Source organism: Haemaphysalis longicornis, unplaced genomic scaffold, assembly GCF_048455015.1.
Source record: "Haemaphysalis longicornis isolate Haplotype H1 unplaced genomic scaffold, Haemaphysalis longicornis Haplotype H1 scaffold_1, whole genome shotgun sequence".
Lineage (NCBI taxonomy): Eukaryota > Metazoa > Arthropoda > Arachnida > Ixodida > Ixodidae > Haemaphysalis > Haemaphysalis longicornis.
Genome location: NW_027526203.1, coordinates 428,159,219 through 428,185,335, shown reverse-complemented (window position 1 = coordinate 428,185,335; position 26,117 = coordinate 428,159,219). Strand labels below are relative to the sequence as shown.

The 26,117-nt window shown below is 49.4% G+C and overlaps 1 protein-coding gene across 7 annotated transcripts in view; it reads left to right on the top strand.

The window, feature by feature from the left end:
- The window catches only part of LOC144155702 (thiamine-triphosphatase-like), a 496,904-nt gene that overhangs the window by 398,345 nt on the left and 72,442 nt on the right, over positions 1–26,117 (top strand). The window contains exon 1 of one of the 7 annotated variants that reach the window (XM_077687313.1): positions 12,019–12,130. The exons of the other annotated variants lie outside the window; for them this stretch is intronic. The gene's annotated coding sequence lies outside the window, so the exon portion shown is untranslated. Of the gene's footprint in view, positions 1–12,018; positions 12,131–26,117 lie in introns of those variants that run through there. 7 annotated transcript variants of the gene reach the window in all.

The window sequence follows — 26,117 nt, the reverse complement described above, 5'->3', positions numbered from 1 at the left end:
GCGTTCGCTTCATCAGCGCATGCCGCAGGCCGCCTGTGATTGCGTGAGGCCGTCGACAGCCCGGGCCACAAATATAGTAATGGCCTCAATTAGCGTAACCATTCCAACAAATCGAAGCTGAGCCGATGACACTTCGCCTCGAAACGATCATCACGCGCACCAGAGCAAATCAACAAGAAAAAGTTGCGGGTAGAAAAAAGAAGCGGCCGCTGAGCGAGTTAATGAAGCCTCGGCGTTCGATGGAAAGGCAACCGATGCTAGCATATGGCCGCTGCTAATATCGGTGCAGCCGCACAATTTTATTGCCGTGGTTTGTTGTTTTGCTTCCTAATGGCGAGCGCGCATAAAGTCATTAACGGTTCGCCGCCAATTACAGAGCGTGTGGACGGGTCATTACAATCGGTGTAACCACGGCAACAGCGGCCCCGCGGCGTAAACACAAGTGAGCATTTTAAAGTGACCGTTACGAGGGGCACTGTAAATTATTAATGTCCAAAAGACGCTAAAGAAATCTTCTGCACTTCGGGAGTGTCTGCCCGCACGCAAGCAAGCACGCGGGTCTAATGTGAAGATGAAAGGGACAAGTATGAGGACGGAGGCATTGTGGGTACAGCTGAAATTGTTGCTCCCCACGGCAAGAAGCACGCAGTCGACAGGGATAGCACGCCAGTGTACGAACCCTTCCTCCTCCCAGTGTATTTTGCCGTGAGAAGGTTGTTCAACTAGCACTATATGCAAAAACGAAAACACACACCGGCTTTTAATTTATTTTCTACGGCGATAGTTGTCGATTGTTTATTATAGGTGCACATCTCCACGTGTGCCTGTCGCCATGCATCCCTTATCGGTATCACGGCGCATGCGCGGCCAAACACGGATTTGAAAAATAAAGTAATTTTGCGAATGTGTAAGTTCTTAAGGGTAGACCACCTCGGCTTTTGAGGCGTGAACGTAACTAAATCGCCCCTAGAATTTTTTAAAGGTATTTATTGCACGTTGAAATAAATTATATTTACAAAATACCAAACATATAACAGAAATCGCATGCTACAAATGTCAAACAGGAGTGCACAAACGTGGGCTTACAAAGCAAGAAATTACGAAAGAGAAGCGGAAACAAAGCTCTAAAGAGGAACACTGAAGAAAGAGGCGTCGCTAATCAGGGTGTTGGTGCGAGTGGTATAGTATCGTGCTCACAACTGAGATATTCGCGAGCCTTCGCATATAAAAGCTTATAATTTCGGGTTTTTTATTCAGCTTTTTTGGCTGTTCAATTGCGACCTATTTTGAGTCCCAGGCGGTGAAGGAAAAATTTATAGTCAATGTTAAATTTCGCATCAGGCGGATACCGCAACACCAAAAAAACATGCCGTTGCTGCTCCATGCACATACCCATGTACAGGACCCATATCCAAAACAAGGCTTGACCAAAAATGGCAAGGCCAATAGATATATCCAATACCTTACTAGTCTTTCAAGAGGGCCATCTGCCCCAAGCCCGTATACGCGCATGGCCGATATATGCCCACGCTAGGTATTACATTGTTCCCCTATTAAAACAAAAACTGTACGGTGTACCGTATATAATATTAAACTTGGAGACTCGGATATCTGTACATCAAAAGCTATCGATGCAGATCATATATGACATTGAGCAGGTCGACTGCGATTTTTTAACACGAAAGTGTTTTATTCCTGTATACGAAACATTTCTCGGACGTTATATCCGTCACGAAAGTGACGCCAGTACAATGAAGCAAGCGGTCTCTAAAGGGTGCACCCCTGCACACAGGGTGTCGTTGCGGGGAAGCAGCCTTTAGTGCTAAAGTGTAAGTTATAACAAAGTCATTCAATGCTTTCGAAGGACTCTGCGTATACTTAGGGCTGTTCGTTTTCGGGTTTTATATTTCAGAACGAAAGTGTTTTATGCCGCGACACACCAAGATTTCACTGACATCATATCCGTCACGGAAATGACGCTAGTACACATTTGCCGAAGCGACCCGCCAGCAGGACGTCGCTCGCCAAGCACACCCACAAGACATCTGCCGACCCGCAATCAAACTCAGCAGCAGATTTCGCTGCACATTTCACTATCGTGTTTTACCGATTCCTATGACAGAGGAATCGACCAGAGTTTTTTTTTTTTTTTTTTTTGAATTTTCGGTGACATTGCTTGCATTTAAAGGAAACTATATGCGCCAAAAGCATGCATATGCGCACACATATATTGAAATGCCACTTTTCTTCACCTTCCATGTGTGTATGAATGATGCTGAAAACAAGCTTAAGTGATCCTGAGTTGTCAGTCACGACTTCATAGGTTCGAGGTTGGTGTCTTTCATGTTGTTGCTGTCGTTAACGCATGTGCCACGTTTCGCGCCATGCTGGAGGGTTATGGATTAGCGTAGACCTGAGGAATTTTCTGGTAAGTGTTCAAATCTCATGCACACGGCAAACACGGTAACAAGACATATGGAAATGCGAAAAGCTGTTCCTTCAGAACTTTTCCGTTCATTTGGCCGTGTGAGGTGGTTACTAATAAGATCTCACCGTTGGCTTCTACGCCACAGTTTATAACAGCTGCGTTATGAATAGAGTTTCTTACATATATATTACATATATACTGGAGAGGAATCTTGCGCTAGCACAAACGCAACTCGCTCGGAACTGTAGTGTCACTGTGGGAATTGCTGGAGTCCATACTTGTGTCGGCTTAGTAATTGGCTTGGCTCGTCACGTTTTATTGTGTGTGAAGAACACCTAAATTGCAGCAAAAAATTACTAGAAAAGGTGTTTATTTACATACGCAAAAAATGAAAACACGGTGTATCTATGAGGAAGCGAAACAATGCGCATTTTCTTACGTTTTATGTTTTAATATATAGCAGGATGTCTACGGGAACATTTATTGGCTTATGATTAAGACGAGAAAGGATGATAGTTAAGCAATCATAGTCATGCCCAAGAAATTTATAGGTTAGGTCACAGCAGCAAAATTACCAAACCACACATACTCGAAACGGAGGTTAACTCTTCAACACACGCCTGGAGTGAACGCTCGGTGTAGTTCGCCAGAAATAACTGAGCAAGTAACAACATAAAAAGAGGTAGGAGTGAACGCAGTATATTTACTTCGGTCAGTGACTAATCTTACTGTCAGGAAGATCGAATCTATACTTCTAATGCAATACAGCTTAGAACCAATGCACGCCTCGATCGGGATATGGTGTTTCAATCTGATATTTAGGCTTTAGCTATTTGTGCGCACTCGTTAAAAATGACCAGCACATTGCGCGCGAGTAAGAACGCGCCGAATAAGGGTACGCATAAGATATCGGCGCACGTTATATATCCTCTCGTACCCACCACGGTGGCTCAAGGCTAAGGCGTTGTGCTGTTGAGCCCAAGGACGCGGGTTCGATGCCCGGCCGCGGTTGCCGCTTTTCTGATGGAGGCGAAAAGCGAAAACGTCCGTGTGTTCGAGATTTCGACGCACGTTAAAGGCCCCCAGGTGGTCAAAGTGAATTCGGAGCCCTCCACTACGGCGCGCCTCATCGCCCAGGTTCAGTGCGTTAAATGGCTGAAAAAAAAATAACGGTACACATGTAGTATGGATACATGCAAAAGAAATGAGCCTGTGGGCAATCATAAACTCAGATCCTGCCGCTTGATGGACATCCCCTTTAATGTTCGGCGAGTCCTTCGTGCTCAGTTCGGGCTGGGTGCAGGGATTGTCCACCTCTCAGGCGGGCCGATTCAAAACAAGTGCCGCATCCACACTCTTTCCCCCGCTGAGATGCGCACGCACGTCCGCAGAGTGCCAGAACTTGTTCTCGTTCAACCCACGCTCTCTCGCAAACACGCGGATGCCCCCGCTCAAGCCCCGGAGAGGGACCCTTTTAATTAAACGCAGGAACGACCGGGCGTCGTCTTACACACCGGTAGGTGTCAACGTGTTATTTCCGAAATTTTGCCAATTAACCGGTTCCCGCGGGGTCGCAGCAGTGGCGGCTGGCTGGGTTATATGAAGGGCAGCAGTCGTGCACCCCCCTCCCTCCCCCCCTGCCCCGGGCCGTTTCGGGTTTTGGAGGAAGCGAGGCGGAGGTGTAAGCGGTCGCGAGACGCTTCTTAATTTCGGCTTTAATTTCACTTTGGCGCGTCATCCTTCCATGAAAGGAACGGACTCGAGTGACGCTCCCAGCCCGGCGCCGCCGACTAACGAAGAAGGCGAACGCGCAAGACGCACGCCGGGCTGCGGCGCTGCAGCGAGGGAAGCCGACGCGCGAAGAGGGGCGACGTGCGGAAGGGAATCAAGAATTAACCGCTAACGAGGGTGACAGTTGGCACACCTCGAAATATTCCCCCGCGTGGCTCAGCCTTTCAGGCCGCGCACGGCTGCCGCCGCCGAGCTGCCTCTTGTGCCCTCGGCCGCCGCTTCACTCGCGCGCGAGGAAATCGGAGGGAGAGCGGCCAGGCCGGCCAAGGGGGAAATTATAACGAGCAAAAACAACACGGGAGACCGAAGGGGAGGGGGCGTGAGCTCGACGAAGAGACGAGGCAGAGGAGGAGCGAGAGAGGGGGACAGCGGCGCCGACAAGACACGGGCGCTAAAACGAGAGTGACAAGAAACGGAGGAGGAGTGAGATAGCGAGGCAGAAGCGGCCCAAGGCTTAGAAACGAGCGTGAAAAAGGGATAATACGCAAGTTCGGGAGAGGGGGTGAAATGGGTGCCAGATAGGCCAACCATAATTACTTTATTAAAAGAAAATGAAGGTTTTAATTATTTCCGGATGAAGACGTCCTTTTTATCTTCCCTGTGAGCTTTCTTTAATGCCATTATTATAATGTTACGGTAATTGCACGCTGACGGGAAAGATTCAGAGGAAAGGTCGCGTGCACGTGGCGGTTTTCGTTCTTTTTCTGTTGATGAGCCGAAAAAAAAAACTGAATGCCCGGAATTTTTGTGACACTTGCCTGTTGCTAAGTCCACTGAGGTGAATGCTTGGAAAAGGAAAATTTCTCAAACACCGGAGCGAAAAAACTCTTCTAAGATTGTGCAGCTCAAAAGCAAAAATACTGGTGCTATATTTTAATTTAAAAAATAAGTTTTATTGATGACCATGTAATAGGGAATAAGTTTTATCGGTGCAAAACCGTAAACAGCAACCAAATCTTCTATTTATCTTGTCTGATTTTAACCGTAAGAAAAATCGCTTGGAACACTTTATTTATCATTTGCAGGCTGCCTCAGTCCAAGAATCTTCACACATTGAAATAGGCCTTCCGACTACATTCACAGTAAAGCTAAGCGATGCTTGTACACAAGGATGGATGTCTTGGATGGCTAGTTTGTAATTCATCGTAAGAGGAGTGTTGCAGCGCACTTAGACAAGGACACACCAGGAGAGGAAGACAGGACACAAGACACAGGATCAGCGCTATGCCATGTCTTTCTTTCTCGGCGTGTCCTTGTCAAAGTATTCTGTAACGCCCATTTCATGAAGCTTGTATTTTCCCGACTATACCTAGCCATATAGGTGCGACGTTGCCTTCCCACCGCTGGCAACCCGTTGCTGCACTCGAGCAGGCGTCCCCGAGCCGAGCTCCGTCGCCTCCGACATGCGTGTGGTAGCGTGGTGGTCTAGCGCGGCCAGCAAATGTTTCTGCGTCGGAGAAGACCAGAAGCCGAAGGCAAACTTAACTGGTTTGCTGCATGGCGAGAGATGAGCCGAAGCAATACAAGAGCGATGCCTCGACGGGCGAGGTTACAGTACAGGACTCGGGTAGAGTGATAGCATTGATTCGCTGCTCAAACAAGAATGAAATTCTGCGCCTGTGGCCCCCAGTATTTATACCCAGAGCGCTAACGGTCAAAAAAGCCTCCCCCCCTGCTTTTGTACACGGCGCGACATAGTACAGACACACACAACGCTCTTTCCAGAGTTCGTGAGGGGTCGGTAGAAGCGGCGCACGCTGAGTCCGATAGAGTGGGGGGGGGGGGGGGGGGGGGGAGGGTTTCTCTGCTGCGGCTTCCGCGTCCTTCGGACGGGCATCTACACGTTGCGTTCGCCGAAGTTTCGTCGAAGTTTCGCCGAATAGCTAGGCGCCAACGTTCCGGACTTTCCCAGGCATGTTGCGGCTTCTTGGGATCTGTTGGCTGTCGCTGCAAGGCTGCGTCACCGACACATAAGCGCCCACTCGAAAGTCGCACGTCGTGGAGGCTCCGCCACAAAGCACAGAAGCGCTACATGAAGCTTGCAGCAAAGCGGTGCGCTGGCTTGTAGCACCTTGCAGTAATATTTTCACTTTAGAAGTAACATTTCTGGGCGGCGGAGGAGTGGGGGTGTTATTGCTACGAGAATAGGATTGTTGCTGCAGTGGACAGCAACATCGTGTTGTTCGCGGAGCTAACGGACGACGAGATCGTGCGCCAAGTGACTGCGCTGCCGCAAAGCGACTCTGACTCTGACGAAGGCAATCGCGACCGCCCGCAACCGTCAGCGCAAAACATTGCCACCGCTTTGGCGTTGTTCAATGTTTACGAAAAACGTGACGCTTGCAGAGATGCAAGCAGGCGTTCTCACACGAAGGGGGAATTTAAGATGAGGAACCATTCATAACTTCTTCAGTCCTATAAAAACGAACTACAGTCGGTTTTTACGACTCCCGGATTTTTCGGACTGCTCTTTTATTCGGAGTATTTTTCGCTCTCCTCCAGGTCTGAAAAATCGACCGGCTACTGTACCGAGTGGTGGCTTAGAGGACATTCCAGGCCCAAAAATAAGGGACACGAAATCCACCTAATGTATACCTTTTAGATGCGACTGCATCTCATTCACTCGCCTTGTCCATGCAGCGTCGGCGTCGTTGTCGTCCGCCCCTTCCCTATTTTCCTCGCCGCGCGAGCTGCGCTCTCCGCCGCTCAACCCCTCTCTCGTCCACACCCCTCCCCCTACACAATAAAAAAAATAATAGTTAGCGGCGCCCGGTTTCGATCCCACGACCCTGTGGGCGGAACGCGAGGTACATGGTGCTCTTTCCACTGCGCCACATAACCGACACAAATTCAAATGCTACGAACGCGCCTTATATCCTTGACTCATTCAAACTACGTCAAGAAGCTACTGATACAACGCATGATGGGGCAATGATTAACACTTGCAATAAAAGAAAAGAAGCTCCCACTTACAGCAACAATGATGGAGTAAAGGTGGTTGCGACAGCGAAGCCCCAAACATACCACTTAGAGAGATTGACCAAGATTGGCCAATAAAACATAATAATAATCATAAAACATAATAATCATACGCGTTCCCGACACGTTTCACGCGATTTCAGAATCAATCCAACGGAAACACCAAGTAAATTACTAAGCTTCTACACTGTGAAAACAGCGGAACAAACGTAATAAATATCGAACCCCGACACACTCTTTCACTGATAAATGTCGAATGTCTTGTGATATTATGAAACTCAACCCTTCATGGTTGCACTGAGTAATGGCCCCACGAAACTTTGTCAAGTGAAATCGTATTTAGGTCTTTGTTACTGCCCTAGTTAGCTCATTTGGCCGCAACGCTAGATAAATTAGGTTGGAGGAGGAAAAGGTCAATAAAGTGCTTTGTGGGGAAGCAGGCCTCAGGAGGGGGAGGAAGAGGAGGAGGAGGAGGATAAAAACTTTTATTCGGAAGGTAGGGTGCAGGCCCTATTGGAGGGAAAGAGTTGAGGTGGGGAAATGATGCTGTGGTGGTTCGAGGTGAAGAAAGATTGGTAGGGGTACGTACTCGAGGCGGTAGGTGAGCTGGGTTGGCGGGAGGGGGCCAGACTCACAGCTGCTTCCCAAGACTGCTGTTGATTGCAAAATGTGCATTAAGCGTAAAGCGTGAACCGCATGGAGCGTTTTTTCACGCGATTTGCGCGCGTCGGCGTTGCGCGTGCGTTTTTTCGACGCCCGCGTCAACGATTCCGCGCCCGCGGCAGCATCTGCCTTGGCTAGATTTTGACGCGCGTCGCGCGCAGCAGTGGGAGGAGCCTGGCGACTTGCGCCAATGGGGAGGCGCGCGCCTCATGGCGGAGGTTTCAAAGCACTCGAGACAGCCGGCTGGCTCCGCCGGGGATCTTTAGGCTTACCACCCCGGCAGATATTGCTTGGGCGGATTCAGTAGCCGCGCGGATGATGTTTTATAGTACCGTTTTCATCCACATTATAAGCTCCTTTGCCGCTCAAGCAACTTCGTGCGTGTCTTGAGCGGCACTTTAGAGAGCGCTTAGAAGCGGTCGCTCGAGCTCCCGACGCCACTTCGCGGCCGAAGCCGCCGCCATGTTTCCGCCGCCTGCCGCGCCGCGCGCAGCGTGCGGGTGGCTCCGCGGCAACGGCAGCGCGCCTGTGGCGTGCGCGGCGAGTTTTCGCGAGCAGAAAACGCTCCATGCGGTTCACGCTTTAGGGTTGGGGGGTCGACCCTATGAGGCCTTAGGGGAGTTGGAGTATCTGCATGGGGTGAGAATTTGCGGTAATGGGTGAATGCGGAGCAGAACTAGAAGAGGTAGACGATATCGGCTTCTGTGGCATTAAGGCATGCAGTCCGGGCACCTAGGTGTGGACAAAGAGGCGTACCATCATCGGATAGTTTCAGGGTCATAGCTGTGGTTGACGATATATTTATAATGAAGACTTCTGTCGGTAGGGGAGGAGGAGGAGGAGGAATAAATGTTTATTCCACTCGCGCTGGTGCTGCTGTTAGGGCACCCGCCCGGTAGGGGGCGTCCCTAGTCCGGGATGCCCTGGCCTTGGCTGGCAGTCCAGGCCCTCTTCACCAGTATACGCTGGGTCCCAGGGTCTGGACTTTTCAGGCAGGCCACCCACTGCTCGTAAGAGGGGAAGGGTTGGGGGGTAGGCCTGGGGTTGTCCGCACTCCCATACTTGGTGGTATAGCGTGCCCGGCAAGGGACATAAATTGCAGGTGTCCGGGTATATGGTGGGGTAGATCGCGTGAAGAAGGGTGCGATGGGGATAGGAGTTTGTATCCTTCTCAGGCTGGTGGCTTCTTGTCTCGATAACTGGGGATGTGGAGCCGGGAATATTCTCCTGCCTTGGCGATAGTGGGCCAGAATGTCTCCATATTTTACGAGAGGTTCTGTTTTGGGAGCAGCAGGCGATGTAGGGGGAATTCGAGAAGGAACACGAGCAATCCAGGCAGAGTTAGGACTTGGGGGCAAATTTTTTTGGCCGGTTTTGTGTTGAATGATTTGTGCTGCTGGCGATGATGAGGCCCCTGGAGGGGTGTCGACAGGTGGAAAGCAGTGGAGGCGGGAAACCCGAGGCTCTCCTGTGCAGCACAGTCAGCTGCCTGCTTATAGATGCGAATATCCGTGTGTTTGCTGAGGTAGTTTTCTGGTAAGGTATTCTGTGAGCAAGTGGATCGGTGGCGGTCGGATGGTTGATTCCGACCTATAGTGTAATGCATACGCACAAGTCTTAAATTGTGTTATAATGCCAACCTTGTTTAATCGTACGGACCCTTTCGCAGCGTTCGCTTGAGGAATAAAGGATAACATTCAATTATCTTGTACAGAGGTGCCGAATTTGATTACTCAGTCGGAGTGCTTCCTTCGGTTTAAGTCTTGTTTCAGCGGCTGTCATTCATGTGCATAACTTAGTTATGATCGAAATATGTTGCACGTTTAGGCGTACCATTTAGTTAGTGATTTGTGTAAGTGCAATTGTTCGTGTTTACTGTTTCGTGCCCCTAGTTCGTCAGTTGCGATAGCAGGCTCCTCATTTGTTGCGGTCAACATCTCCATTGGATCACTCACTCACTCACTCACTCACTCACTCACTCACTCACTCACTCACTCACTCACTCACTCACTCACTCACTCACTCACTCACTCACTCACTCACTCACTCACTCACTCACTCACTCACTCACTCACTCACTCACTCACTCACTCACTCACTCACTCACTCACTCACTCACTCACTCACTCACTCACTCACTCACTCACTCACTCACTCACTCACTCACTCACTCACTCACTCACTCACTCACTCACTCACTCACTCACTCACTCACTCACTCACTCACTCACTCACTCACTCACTCACTCACTCACTCACTCACTCACTCACTCACTCACTCACTCACTCACTCACTTTATCTATCCATCCAAGCGCCCCCGGCCCACATCCTTCCGTCCGTCCGTCCGTCCGTCCGTATGTTTGTCACCATTGCGAAATGTCTCGTCCCACCCGCTCGTAAAAACTGTCATATTACAGTGCCCTTCAAAGAATGAAGCATTTCATTACTAAGGTCATGCTCATTCACTCCCTCATTACATGCTACTTAAACTGTGAATGTACATTCCGCGTTCAGCCACTGCACTGCAAGAGTAACGGGAGTGAATGCGGCTGAGGACAGAAAGACAGATGGAACCCAAAGGCACACATATACGAATATCTGCGCTTCGACCTGACTGACTTTTTGTTTTGTTTTACGCATTTACTTTAAGTAATCCCTGCAACTACCAGCACGCCAGGAAGCGTTGTCAAACTCTTCACTGCGTGCGTAGCGTACGCGCCGTCAAGTAGAAGAGAAGAAAAGAACACTTGGCTCCCACTGCTCCGAAGGAGGACTTGTTGCCTCGCACAAAAGGAGCAACAGTCTTCCGGCCGAGGGGTCGATCTATATGCCTTGGAGAAAGGAACTTCTCCCTCGGAGGAACCCAGCAGGGACATTCGTCTCGGGCAGAGAGGCGGCAATTTGCATCCGAGGCGGCCATGGCGGCCGCAGCCTCGTCCGCGGCGGTAACCCACGCGTCGCGCTTTCGATCGCAATTAAGCTGGCCGTCGCCGCGGCGAGCTGTCAGAGGCGGAGGCCACAGCGAGCGCCGGCCCCGTGGCCCGTCACCAATCAGTCGCACGACAGTGAATTAATTTCGCCCAAGGACGACGCGAGGCGCACTTCAGGGAGCGGAAAATGTATGCAAAACGTCGCCGCGGCCCGGGCACCCGTATCCGATTAATAATTCAAACTGGACGCTTATTTCCAGTTCGTTACTCACCAGGTTGGTCGCAGCTTTGGGCCCTTGTTCTTTATTAATAAAGAACACAACGCCCCTTTCTTGCTTGCACGGCGAGTCCGGGGAGGGCACGCTGCTGTATATATGCGTATACGGGGCGCCAAGCCGTGCGCCGCAAACGCCTCCGCCTGGCGCCGCGCTGCGCCTCCACACTTTCCTGTGGCTTCTGTGGCCCAAAACAAAAAGGTGTTCTTGTTTGTGTTATTGCGATGATCAACAACGACAAGGAAAAGGCCAAGGCTTGTTCTTGAACGGCCCCTACGCTCTGGCCGGTGACTGTCACTTATGAATAAATGCTGAAGATTCATCCCGCAAGTTTGTTCTGATAAATGTGGTGAAAGCGCGCACGCGCAGCTGAATAAGGGGCCCTACCATTTCAGTACTTTTGAATCTGCACTTTTGCCGGCTTCTCATCGTGTTTTTTTTTTTTAATGAGGAGAAACACGCCAATAATTCAATACGGGCTTACATCTCAAGTACTCTTAGGTACAAAAGCAGCTACCTGGAACATATTACAAGGATATATTTGTATTAAGTTAATTGCTCAGCTTTCAGCGTACGAGATATCACTCGCAAATCGGACGGAGGGCGTTCAGTATCAAGAGCGGACGAGTACGGCTGCGGCGGCCAATGGTTGATGCCTTAAAAAGGCCATCCGGGCAAGTTTGGTCAAAGTAATCCCTGGAGCTTCGAGTTACAATGGTAGTATTTTGCGGCGGCTTGAAGTCTATAAAGATTACCGGTCACTTACTTTCGCGAGGCTTAGAAAACTGACCCTGGTACGGGGCACTGCGGTCGACTATAGTGGAGCTTCGCGCGTGCAGGGAGGGTGAAACCGGTATAGCTTATGCGCCAGTGCACGCACGTGTACCTGGCGCCATACCACGGCCGGTTTTGTAACCTGTGCAAACTTCTAGCACTTTTTCATCTAAAAGCTCTTCACCCGATACACAAGCAAGCATTTCATACGCTGCTTACACCTGTCGAATCAATGCGCCCATGTTCAATAGATTCCTAGCCCTGTGCCCTGCTCGATACGCGTAACAAGGTAAGCCTGCGGATTCCTTCGAGGCTTTTAAGCCATAGCCCCAGTCATGCCTCCCAGTGGTATTCCGGGCCACGCCCGGAATGAAGTTTACCTCTGCCAAAGCCATAGAGGGCTGGAGGCACCGGGAAGAACCGTAAATTCAACCCCAGCGTAGTCGCATTTGAGCTACACTGCGTAGAGCTATTATAAAGAGAGAAAAAAGAGTTTAAAAGCGGCCCGGCAGCCTTGGCACTCTCCCGGGGTGCTTTTAAACAGGGTCTGAGTAGCAGATGCAAGCCGAGGTCAAAGGCAACTCCAGCCCCAGCTGCCAGGATAAAGCGCCTGGGGGGCTGTAAACTGCCGACGCATTCGGGGTGCCTGCAGCGTCGCCTGGGCCACCATTAATATGCGCACAATGCGGAGGTGACGGCTAACGACTCGAGGCGTAATGAAGAGAATGTACGAGCAAACAGGGAATAGAAGGGGAACAACGACATGGGTTTGATGGCCGAATCCTTTTTGCGCCGAATGCGCAGTGCGTGTAACGCGCTCCTGATGTGCCACAGTCGTCCTGAATACGTGGGCTGTAGCCAAAGGTATAGCGACATAAAAGCAAGAAGCTAATTTAGGCTTCCATCAACAATAATGGTCAAAAGAACTCGGTAATCATTGTAGTTAGTGCCCCTTCTGCGGTGTGATGCAGTGAAGCTCTTAATTTCCACAACTGAGGTTCCTTCCATGCAGGGCGTAATTTTCATAATCTGTATAGTGTTGCAAGGAATGGAACTTAGATTGGCAAGCATGTTCTTTTCGCCTAAGACAGAGCGCCTGTGATAGGAACGAGTGAGAGTTTTGATATGTCCGGAAACGTGCTTTTGTTTATACCGTGATCGCTTCAACTGCGCATGAAAGTAAATCTGGCGATTGTAGCGTCTGAATGTTTGTATTTCCTTTGTAGCAACACACACACACGCGCACGCGCACGCGCACACGCACACGCACGCGCACACGACAAAGACGCGCATGCGTGAGAGGTATAAGGAGGTGCGGGTGCACGTATACGAAAGGGGTACACATAGGAGTAAGGGGTGCGCCGGTAGGGGCGCACGCACACATACACGGAATGCATAATAACTATGCATCCTGGGCATCCTGTTGGGTGCAGCTAGAGGCTATCATGTATAAGACTCAATTTGACACTGAGGCGTGTTCTGGGGCTGAAATACTCTAGTAGAACTTGCGTTCACTTTATATATAGTTTCTTTGACGATGAGCTAGGAGATTTTATGGGCCGTTGGTATGTTCCATCCAGAAACAACACAGATGAGTTTTTGTGTTAAAATGTTGTTATAGGAATTTCTCTTAGTTCAAACTCAGCCCCACCGTTTTCTTCTTCGTGAAATTGTTTTGTCACCATTACGCACTTTCTTGCAAGGAAGCATGCTTTGCAGAAAATTTTACAGCAAGGCTGTATGCCTTTACCCGCCGACGGTTTCATCTCCGTGGGCAAGAAAGCCAAGTAGCCAAGGCATAAGACGTGAACGCATGCGTCAGAATAATTAGGTATACAACATAGAGCTCAGAATTTGTTCAAGGAAACAACAATCGAAGCTGCATTATAATGCGGCTTATCATCCATATATGGATGATAAGACGCCTGTGAACAATGGGACCCCTTACCATGTGTTCCTGACAAATATTATGTTTACAGATCATCTATAAAGGCTAGGCAGTACTAGTGTCACTGAACAGAGCAGTTCTTGCCCAAGACGCCCAGCGCATGCGTCAGGCTAAGCAGGACCCAGCATTTGCCGCCAGAGAAGCCGAGCATAGTGTCAGTAGATACGGTATTAGAGTACCGCCCCTGAGGCTTGCGAGTCAGCAAAGGCGGCCATTTTGTCGGTCAGCAGTGATGCGAGATTGCTGCATCTACGGCCTCGTCGTTAACTTTAACTGGGTCGTTTGTTAAAAACACTACCGAAGATGCGGCAAAACGGCATCTTTGGACACACTTCTGCTGCTTAAATGCTGTTACACGCGTTATCTTTGATTCTTATTCGGAACGACGTCAGTCGCGCCCAGCCGCAAAGCAGAGAGGACAAGCTAAGCCTACCAGAGTTGACCGACTAAAACGCATAAACAACAAAATGGCGGCGCCCATGAACCGTCGCAGTGTAAACAAATGTCACGCAATGCGAATAGCCCATGATTATGGCGGCGGCACGGAACGATAGGAGAAAAGAGTGCCGATATTCCGTACCCTTATCTAGTGACACTAGCCGAGCGCAAGCGACAAGCCCGCCGAGACGACGAGAAACATTTCATACCCACCTCCATCACCGTTTGCAGTGGTTTACAACAGCATTGCTGGACATCCACTTTGGCAGGGCGGGATGGCGACCAATTTTTTGGGTCAGACGGCAGGCGGCGCTAAACTGTGGTAGCCTCTCACATGGAGTTGCCGCTATAAAAGATACAGCAACTAGAAGCTAGCTGGTTGATCATTATCACTGAAACTCTGTCCCTTATCGAGACAGCAAGTTCATCATCAAATCAGTAGGGAAGACTGACCATGTGAAATTTTATTCATGTGCCCCCCACCACTCTCAAGGGAAGAAGAGAGGGGTAAAAAGATGGGAACCAAACTTGAAATAAGTAAGACACATGGCGCAGGAGTTTCAAATAACATTTCAGGACAAATTCACTATCTTCACCCAAGAGAAAGAAATCGTAGACTAATTAAAGGACTATGTAAGATAATCACAGGCTCAGCAGTATAGCCGTAGAAGGGCGAGAACCTCAAAAATAAACCGGTGAATTATCACAGAAAACGAAGGAGCTTATTAAGAAGCGCGGGAATATCAAATAGTGAGGAACGAAGGAGCAAATCGAAGTGACGAAGTCGTCAAAATTAATTTAAAGAAGCAAGAACAGTCACGTATGTGCCCACAAAATGGATAGGGTTGAAGAAACATTAAACAAAGGCGGGAGCTTACGGGAAACAAAGAAGTTGGCTTTGGCAGGGATAGAATGCATGCACCGAGAGACGAATATAAGGAACAACGTGGATGAGATATGAAACTAACGGTAAGGTTCTATGCAGATTTATATTCTAGCAACATTAAAAGATAAAACAGTACTGAGCAGACCATGCTGCAGCATGGCGCGCGAAGTTTGGTTGAAAATGCGCTCAATGAAATGAAGAGGGCCAAAGCGCCAGGTGACGACGGAATAACCGTCGATCTACAAAGTACGGCGAGCTACAAGTACGGGGGAGAATGCCTCAGGGCATTAAACATACCACTCGCCCAGAAAAATACCACCATAATTCTAATTCATAAAACGGTGATGTCAAGCAGCATTTTTCTGAAACCGAGGGAACAAGCTGGATTGAGAAAAGGCTTCTTAAGAATCGCTCACTTTGGTGCTGCTAACCTCATAAAAGAGAAATTAATATTTTCACTGGCACACAAATGGAGACAGACTGCTTCACCTGCCTAAGCGTTCCTTGGCATCCTTGGCTCTTGGCTTTCATTTTCTGTGTTTATTCAATGAGTCCCTCGTTTTAAATTATCTTCAGCTAAATGCATACCGAGTGGCCATGGGTTCTGGCAATCTTGGTGCCAAAGGTATACCATACCAGGGTTCCCAGCCCACTGTATATTCTGCTACACTGCTTACGCGCTCAAAATGCCCATGCGCTGACAGCTTCAGAGTAAACAGGAAGGTCTCTTCACCTTGAATCTGAGTTGTCGTAGAGATGCTGGCTACCGCGGCTGAATGGAAGGTGCACCCACATACACAAAAACACATTACAATATGGAGGAGGATATCAATACGTACAGAATCGGGCGCGTCGTCCGAAGGTTGTGGGCTCGAATACCACTCAGGGCACAATTTTTTCTGACTTTTCTTTCTTTTCTATTATTACGTAAGGCCTACGTTCACACACAAAAAAACTAAAGAGGACAGCGGTGCGTGTGAACCTTGTCCCCAGTCAGTACAAACCAAACCAAAACTCAAAACCCCAAACCAACCCCTAATCAAACCCAACCCATCTCCAATCAACCCAAGCTCAACTCCTGCCCCAAGCCAAACTAATCCCCACCCAACCCACAGGCTGAGCTTGAACCGATCTTAGAAGAAAACCATACCACCCACGCACCAGATAAGGAATCCCACCTCGCCACATACAGATTCACTTCCGATGGCATGCCTGTTGTCACGTTGTAGTTCTCGGCAACTTTCAAATCAGCCGCTCATCTCCCGGCATGCAACGTGGCCTATCAACGGCAACGTCTGTGCCAACGGCGCTGCGGTAAACAGTGACGTGAGTCTACAGCGCGCCCATTTCGAATTCGCCGCTCATATACCGGCGGGCAGTGCGGCCTAGCAACGGCGGCGTCCGTGGCAACGACGCCGCGCAAGGATCACCTTTAACGCTTTGGATAGGAATATCGTGTCTGAATGGTGCGATCGGATAGACGTCGGCTAGGTAACGCGAGGTACCGAGGTTCGATTGCGACCATTGGAAGCGTTTTTTTTTTTTTTTTTATTGAGGCGCTTGGGTTTTGGAATACCATCACAAGCTTCCACTACACAAGCCAGCCAATACAAGCTTCGCTTGAAGAAGAGACGAACTGCGTTCCCTATGACTTTATTGGCTTTGTTTTTTATGTCTAATCAAACAAACGCCTTTATAACATTGTATATCACGCTAAGCGGTTTGTTACGTTAACAAAACAACTGAGGCTGAAAGGCAGCATGCATGTTGACCCATAAGTCCTGCGGGCAGCAGTTTCCATATGTGCCAAATATCAGCGCAGTAACGTGAATCCGGAAACTTGCTATATGGTGACACGCACGTGTACTGGGGACAAAAAAAGAAAGAAAGCAAGAAATGACAGCTATAGTGGCGCTCCTAAAGACAATGAAATGAACCACGTGCCCAGAAAAAGTTTTCCTTGACGCTGCTTGCAAAAATCTTTGCCTGACCGGTCTGTTTCCCAGGAGCCCGCTGATGTAAAACCTCGCTTCAACGTAGGCGACTCTTCTGCGTTCATTTATCGCGCTTAGCGGCCCGAGCAGTTATACTTGCGTCTGCAAGGGTGATTAAGCGTACACGACCACCGTGAGCCCGTCCTGCACCGGACTGGAAGCGCTGCTCGGCAAAGCAGTTAGGCTCGACGGGGTATGGCCTGGCGTCCGAGGCTGACGCGTGGTTCCCGCGCCCGATGCCTGTTCACGCGGCGCCTCGATCGTCGCACGGTCGCGTCCGCCCGTCGCCGCTTCCTCTTCAACCTGATCTCCCGTGCCCAGTGCCGCAGGCGCGCCCGAAGTACAAATCCGATTAGCGGAGCGGCCGCACGCGCCCCAGCGCACGAACGCGACGGGATACTCGACTCATCACACGAGCCTCGCATATATCACCCTGGCCTTCGCCGAGGCCATCTAAAACGAGAGGAGGAAGAATAAAAAGCAAAGGCAAGTGTCGCCTGAGAGGGGGTCCCTCAAATAAAGGGGTGTGTGAAACAATGTAGCGCCCTCCCTTTCGAGTGGGCCCCCGGCACTGCACGGCACCCTTTAATTTCGAGAGCCACCCGAGGTCCTCGCCAGTCGATCACGCGTCCCTTATGGATTTATGACTGCGAGAGACGACCAGCTCTCATAGACCTCGACGAGCCGAACGCGCGCGCTCGGGACAGGAACAGGCTGTGTAGTTAGCAGCAGCCTCCAAAGCGCGCCTCGCGCGGGTAGTTTGAAAAATGTCTTCGCCATTTTTCATTCCGACCCCCCCGCTCATTGGAAGTTCTCCCCGCCACCCGCTAGACTGGCTGCTCGGCGGGGCTCGACCAGGAACGGGGCTGGTGATTACGATTATGATTACTATTATTATAAAGATTTCATTCCGACCCTGCGGAAGGCCGGAGGCGTCAGCGCCGAAGCAAGGGGTGCACAACGCCAGAACGGGACAAAGGTACGCTGCGGACCATAAAGAAAGAAAAATTAAAGCGGCCACCGTTGCATGATCGACCGCTTGTAGATCAGCATTTCAAACGCTCGTCCTCTCCTACAGTTTCCGTCCACCCTTTTCTCGCGTCTTATTTATCGCTGAACGGCAACGCTGCTCCACAAATCTGGGGCTCACTCTTCGCGCCTCTTTTAGTGACCCGACAAATGCGTAAAAGAAAACGCGCACACATACACACACACAAAATAAAAAAAGAGGCAAAGTATGGTAAGCGCTTGGAAAAATGAAGAGATGGAAACGAGCGTTTCCCGGAATTGGCGGCACGCATTTGAGCACAACCGACGTTTGTTCTTCAAGCCCGAAGATGGTCTACGGTGACGGTTATCGGGCGGCTCTTTTTTTTTTCTCTCTTTGCTATCTGACTTTTTCATAGACTTCTTGTTCTGAGCAGCCGCATCAGCTCCAAACACAAAAACCCCTTTCTTCCCCGCCCGCTGCCAAGGTCGGCCTCTGCAGGCAGGGCTCCTCTCCCCGCGAGCGGCCGTTGATCCTCTGATTCACACTGTTCTCCGTGTATAATCAGTATAATGATGAACTGAACGCAGGATTCATAACAGGCACACGTAGCATGTGCGGATTTACTTCTGCCCAGTTGTCTTTGTTTTAGTGAAAGTAGGGGAGGGGGGAGGGGGGGGTCGTAGAATGAATGAGTGCCAGCGCAAGCAACGATCGCGAGAGGGAGACGGAAAAAGAAAGAGCGGGAGAGAGCGTCGAAGAACTGTACGCTACAATCCAGGATTACGGGAAGCCAAGAGCAAAAAGATGAAGAATGAATGCCAAAGCGGACGTATCGGGTGGCTGATTTCAGCCTCTGGAAATTTATCCGTATATACATATGTATGCCGAGAGCTTACACGAATTTCTCGGAACGGTTTTGGTCGGTGGGATAAAGGAAGCGACTGCACAGCAGTAGGTACACTACTTCTCTAAAGATTATTTTTTATTCCTTACATACTATCGACTGTGACGACAGGGATCGCTTTCCCGGTCCCCTGAACGTAAACATGTACTATATATTTATTTTTTGTACGGCGTAGAGGGGGAGCTTGACAGCCATTTTCGCTTTATAGTGTATATTTGAAATGTCATGCTGGTCGCACACTTTCATGCTAGGCTTTTTTAATCGCCGGGGATGCAGTACAAAGAAGATAGCGAGAAATGCTTAGAGATATCAGCATGGGTTATCAGGGCCCATGATCGTGCTCCCTACCTTACCCCTGCAAGCTTAGAAGCTTTCGGTTCTTTACCCATCAACATCTCACGTTTTCTCAAAGGAGCTGTTCGCATTTTTGGAACGAAGCTGTTTATGACTGGGGTTTCGTGCATTTTTTATACTGTGTGCGAGCAAGAAAGCCTTTCAGAAAAGCCAACTTTATCGCAAATCCTCAGCAGAAAAAGGCTTCAGGCCTTGTTTTACCAAAACTTCCCCCAAAACAATTACATGACAATTGGCCGCCAAGACGACTCTATCGTTACACCGAATTTCATTTACTTGTCATAGCTGGTTACTTCACAGGGAAATTGTAAACGCTACAGAATTATAATAACACACGCTTACCAGCGAAACAGAAACCCGGGCAAAAGCAAGAAACACTTGACGACGCTTCGTTCAGTGTTTCTTGCTCTTGTCCGGGTTTATGTTTCATTAATAATCATGTCTCATTATACTCATTATCAGCCAGCCCGACTTTCCGCCTTGACTGTTAGAGTTGGCGTCTTCTGTCCGTACATGGGCATCTACGGGAGCAGTATGGTTACACACACAAAAAAAAAAAAAACGGCTGTAGCCCCTCTTATGTCGAAACCATACCACATTACAAAATACGTCACTATTAGCCGCCAAGGCGACTATATGATTAGGGTGAGTTTCATTTACTTGTCAAATAAGCTATAGTTGACAGGGAAGCGTGTACTTCACGTCTGCTGTCAAACGGACCGCCCTGCTGCAGTGAAACGGGCTGTCCTGTGTTTTTGAGCTCGGATAAAACTGTAATCCCTCCAAGTTTCGTTAACTAATCATGATCGTAGTCACTAACAGTAGCAAATGATGAGAAAAATAAATACGGGTACGTTCTGTAACCATGTGCGCGATGTGTATTTTACACAGCCTCACTGGTCATCCACTTTCGCAGAGTGGAATGGCTCCTAATTTTTATATCGGGCAACCTAGTTCTCACTGGCCAAGTGTGCACATGTCAGGAGCGCAAGTGTCTGAGTGGTCGCTGTGCAGCTGTACCCGTCGGGCGTGAGGCTGCGAGTACAGTTGCTTACGTGGGACTTAAACAAATGCTGCGCAAAAGAAGGGGTGAAAGATGCTTGAAAATATTATTTGAACGGACCATGAAGACCAAATGGAACCTTGCTTTATTTGAGACGACCAGTCTCAAGCAACTCATCCAACTTCACTGCGGCCTCAAAAGGCGTTGTTTCACACACACAAAAAAGAAAGGAAATATCGAAAAATGTTCAAATTTTGCCCTACGCGACGTCAGCAGTGACGTAGAAAGTGCAGTAATAAAAACAGACGTTAACTCTATGTTAGAATACAAGTGCCCCGATCGAAGGAAACTGGAGGCACACATAGTTCTGCGTGTAATGGTGGCTCGGGTAGGCGACCACCAATCGCACGAACAATGTGATGGTGTACGGACTGGGCGAGAAATGGACGGTGAGCCAACACGGATTCACCTGTTTTCCCAGTTATCCTTGTTTCCTCTCACTCATTATCTAGATTAATTGTTTGAAGTTTGTGTGAAAACTGGTATCAGCGTTATTAGGACAATGCAGTCTTTTGAATGGCGTTGTGCTGCTGAGCGCAAGGACGCGGGTTCGATTCCGGGCCGCGGCGGCCGCTTTTCTGGTGGAGGCGAAAAGCGAAAACGCCCGTGTGTTCGAGATTTCGGCGCACGTGAAAGATCCCCAGGGGGTCAAAATTAATCCGAAGCCATTCACTACAGCGCGCCTCATCGCCTGTGTAGCGTCGGCGCGTTAAATTTCGTAATGAATGAATGAATGAGTCTTTTGAATGGAATCGACTTGAATATTGTGCTCACAGTCTGTTAACGCCACCTTTTCCATCGAACCACCTACTACTGCTACTACGCAACCTTCACCCGTCAGCTGTATAGCTTGTCCAAATAGCACTTTTTTTGTATCCTTCCATAATACGATGCATCGCAGCTATTTGGTGTGATGAAATTTAGGTATATATACGTGCGCCATAGTTTCCTTTCTTTTTCTTTTGCTGGTTTTGCGATTTAACCAGAGAGCGAGAGAGAGAGAGAGAGAGAGAGAGAGAGAGAGAGAGAGAGAGAGAGAGAGAGAGAGAAACGTTATTAATGTGAACTGCCATGTCGGCCGAGCAAAGATGTCTAAATTGCTGCGCCAGATGAATGTGATACGATGATGTTGGTAATTGGGGTGATGAAGATTTCGACTACGACAACGACGACGATCATGATGATGCGCACGCATGTTTTCAATTATGTACAGGGTCTAAGTAAGACTTGTGTTTATTAGGTATACCAGAGCCTTTGTCGTGCGACAGGTAGGTTTTGGATACGTCTTTGGACCTACTCGTCCATCAGTTGTAGTTCCACGGGAAGCGACTGACCCAAAGACGCCGACAGAGAGAGAAATCAAACATGAGAGATTTGATGTAGGGGAGTGGAAAGTAGTATGCAAAGTTGGAGTAGGACACGTACGCTCTTGTGCTTCAGGACTGCACAATAAGCTTCCGAAATAAGCTACCGTATCTTACGGAGAGCGTATATTCCCGTTTAGAAAGTGGACGCGCTCTCAGAATTCGCTCTGAACCGGCTTCAGCCATGCCTACTCGCCGCTTTACACAATCGACCAAGACTGCAGATTATGGACGCCAAGCGACCTCAGACAGCGAGATGAAACGGTCCAGCATCGGAGCAGACTCAATGTGGCCTACACAAATTATTTTCTTTTAGAGGGAAAGCTCTACAACGCTGCATCTTTAAAACTCATTCATCGCGTCGGACCTTCACAGGCCAGCACCAAGCTGGGCCTTTCGTATCGCTATGCTCGTCCGGGGCTTCCCCGCTGCCAACGCCTTATTGCCCAGCGGCAGCTGGGCCGTCTGTACACGCGGTTGACCTCAAGCGAACCATGTGACAAGCGATAGTCTAATGACTGATATATAAAAACACTGCGCTTGCTGAGTTTACAGATACTAAAATTAAAGAAACACACCATCCACGCTCTCGAAAGCACTGCTTTGCCGGCTGCTTTGCCCACGCAAGGGTCCTCATTTCGTCATCGATGGTGCGCCGGCTCGGCTATCTGCGCGTCCTCAGAGGAAGCGAATCGTTGAATCCAATCACCCAGTAGAGATGATAGCTAGTCGGAAGCTGCGAAATCTCAATCAAACGCAGACTTTTTTGGAACACTCTGTGCGTGGTCTTCGCTTTCGCTCGTGATAACTAGGTTTACAAGTGTCAAACCTGATTCATTTTAACTGATCTGTTTTAACAGCGTCGGCAGACTTCCTCTGCCCAGTGGCGTCCGACCTGCGCAGCTCGCTAGGGCCTCGGCATGTGCCCTAGTTAAGAACTCGAGCGGAACACTGTTAGGGTTTCTCCGGGCCTGCTCATGTCCGCCCAGCTCTATTTACGGGAACCTCTTTGTGGGCATACTCAAGAATGGCATGTCACGCAACAATGACGCTGCTTTAACATTTTGTTACACCGTTGGACTCGACAGTGCACTGTAAAATCTCGGTCATAAGGTTGTTTCGCCGGATTGTGTGGGGGCGTTTCGCGCGCGCTTCTCTTTTGTACAGTTATGTGTGTGTGCGAGAACCATACCACATTCATCCCTATCTGGCCTTGCAAATTGGGTGGCTAGTCTAGCTGACTTCACCGGTCTATCACAGAGTTTTCTCTCTCCCTCTTCTCCTTGACGTCGATAGAACTTTTCGAACTAAAAAAGTTTGTAAGGCTCTCGCGTCACTCCAAGCAGTATGTTGCACAATGTTCGAAGCGTTAAGCCGGGTTCAGACTGTTGCCGCAGCTGTCGTAATAACTTTAAAGAATGACGTCATTTCACGTCTCAGCCAACCGAGCTGCGTGACACGCCGTTTTTTTACGTCCATAGATCTCGATATGGCTTTTGCGTCGGTAGTCTGAACATAGCCTTACACGCATATTTGGTCAGGAAGGAGCGACTGGTGTCCTGTATTGTGACAAGCAGGGGCCTCTCATAACGTTCAACCGGTATCTTTGTCTCCGTCACCCTCCCTCCCTTTCTCCTCTCTCTCTCTCTCTCTCTCTCTCTCTCTCTCTCTCTCTCTCTCTCTCTCTCTCTCTCTCTCTCTCTCTCTCTCTCTCTCACACACACACACACACACATACACACATACACAGCCAGATGCACCCACGCACATGCTCACTCAGGCTCAATTGATACTTTTCCAAATTTGTAGTCGTCGCTTGTTGAAATGAAAACGCTATGCTCACAACAACACTTTAGGCTGTCGCGGGGACAAAAAAAAACTGCGCGTGTCTGAATTAGAGCTCAATATATGCAAATTTGTGCAGCTGCAACTCGAATATTTCCGGCGGAATATGAGCTGCGCAAGTAAATAGCGCACGCACTAAAAATACATTTGTGTAACTAACTACTCACTGGCATAAAAAGTGAAATGAAACGCCCTCACAGTTTCTCCCCATTCAGTCAAACTCAATTAGGAAGTGTTGCTTCTACGTGGAACACAAATAAGACAGCGTGATTATCCGAGCGTAAACCGCACGCCGGAGCAGTAATGCGCGCCTCAAAAGCCGCGCCACGTTACCTTTCTGCACAGCGAGACCCCGCTCCCCTCAGTCAGCCGGGATTAATCTTTACGCTCCAAGCGTGGAGCCGCAACTACCCAAACCGCAGCCGAGCGGGCGGTCAAAGGCACCCTTCATGCCCCTGCCGTGCCTACTAGGCGTTAACACGCACAGACGGGCGCATCGACACCTCTGAGGAGGGGAGCGCAGTTCAGCCAAGGGCAAGAAAAAAGAAAGGGGGAGCTGCCGCCGCCAGTAAACAAAAAGAGGGCGCAACAAGCTCCCTGGGCATTCGGGATCCGGTAAGCCATTCGGGGAGCTCGGCGGGTTGATGTCCTCGCCGTGGCCACAATCATCATCTAAATCAAGCGATTCGCCACTGCCTTTCGCGCTGGGGCAGGCCGCTATACCGGGCCGATTACACGCCACGGTAACGGGCAAACAAGGCTTCTTCGGCGGCCGCACAGACGCACACGCACCGGCAGAAGTCAGGTCGGGCGCGAAAGGGTTGCGCAGGAACACAGCGGTTCCGGCGCCTGAAAGGGGTGGCTTCCTCTCCCGCCTTACGCTGGCAGGGGAGGAGGGGGGCATTTAGTTTTGTTTCGGCGGCGTGCATTTTTTAATAAGGACAAGGGAGCAACCCCGGCGCATGCTCCCGTCTCGCCACCCCTTCGAAAACAAGCGGCAACGTTTTTATCCGGGCACAGTGGTACCCTTTCTTTGTATAATTGATCACGCAATACGTAGAAGTGGAGCGAGCAAGTCAAATGCCCGTATTAGATTGCCTGCTCCTGTTTGTTCGCACCCCTACCCCCCCCCCCCCCCAACCCTTTTTTTTTTTTGCCCCGAAGGACAAGCGAGCAACAACCGCTCACGCCCGTTCCTTTGACAGCACAGCGTTGATAAAGGCGGTTTGTTGGCACTTTTTTTTTTTGCATCTCGTAGTACAGCACGGCGCGTTCAATTTCGCTCGCGTACGGGGTTCTTCAATAAAACAGCAATGTTATTTTGACAACAACAATAACAACATCAACAAGCTTTTCAATTGCCACGAGCCCAACGAGATCTTTTAGTGCGGCGTTTCAGCACTTAAGAGGCGCTGACAACGCACATAATGCATTGTTGTTCACCAGAGCCCGGCCGCGTTGTTTGCGCGCCGTTATTTACGGGGAGTTGTGTGAGCCGAACACCGGCTGGAGCGAGCGGCGCTCTGCTGTCGCCTATTCTCGGGTTTGGGCGTGGCTGTCAGCGCTTCGTTTATCGAGTTACTCCCCTTGTCGACTAAGCCCTTGTTCCTTGATCGATTGAACAATGGAAGCACCACTGGATTACTTTGAAAAGATTTGATGTCTGCGTGTGCGTGAGCAGTGACTTCACGATCTCGCTTAAAATTCCGTTCTTCGAGTTACTGAGGATCGTAATGAACCTCCTTTGCCCCCCTTTAACCAAAGGGTCTTGTACGCTCGCAGCAGGAACTCGTTTTAGGCTTTCAGGGTTGCGTATACCTACACTGATTACAATCAAAAAAGTGGTCCCCGTGACAGAAAAAAAAGTGACAGACGGCTTGGCTGCGCGTACCACAGAAGATGATAAAGTTCCGACTTATCAAGCGTTGTCTAATATACCACCGCAGGAATGTGCTGCTCTGAGGGTATGTTACTTTTGATAGGATTCGAAGTACCAACACGGGATTCAGAGGACGCTCACACATTTCTTGTGGTCAACCCAACTAGCGCTTTCGCTCGAAGTGATCGATCCATCTATCGATCGATCGATTGATTGATTGATTGATTGATTGATTGATTGATTGATTGATTGATTGATTGATTGATTGATTGATTGATTGATTGATTGATTGGAATGGTTCAGTTGGTTAGCCGCGTTATAAAGCGTTTCCCTTACACCTCTTCGGGCACGTGCCTCTGTCGGCTAGCTTGGTAAGAGTTGCAGAGGCTACGTCCGTGTGGCTCAGTAGTAGTAAACTTTTATTACACCACGTAGTAGGAGTGATTCTATAGTCGGTGGATACAAGTGTTCACCGGGCGACCTGTGCCCCGGATGCCAGAAGTTTTTTACGTCGAGGTGGTCACTGTCGTTCAGGTTCTCCTACAGCTCAGGTAGGGGAGAGGGTAAGGGTAAGGTGCTAGGTCTTGGTTCTGTGCACACTTTAACATAA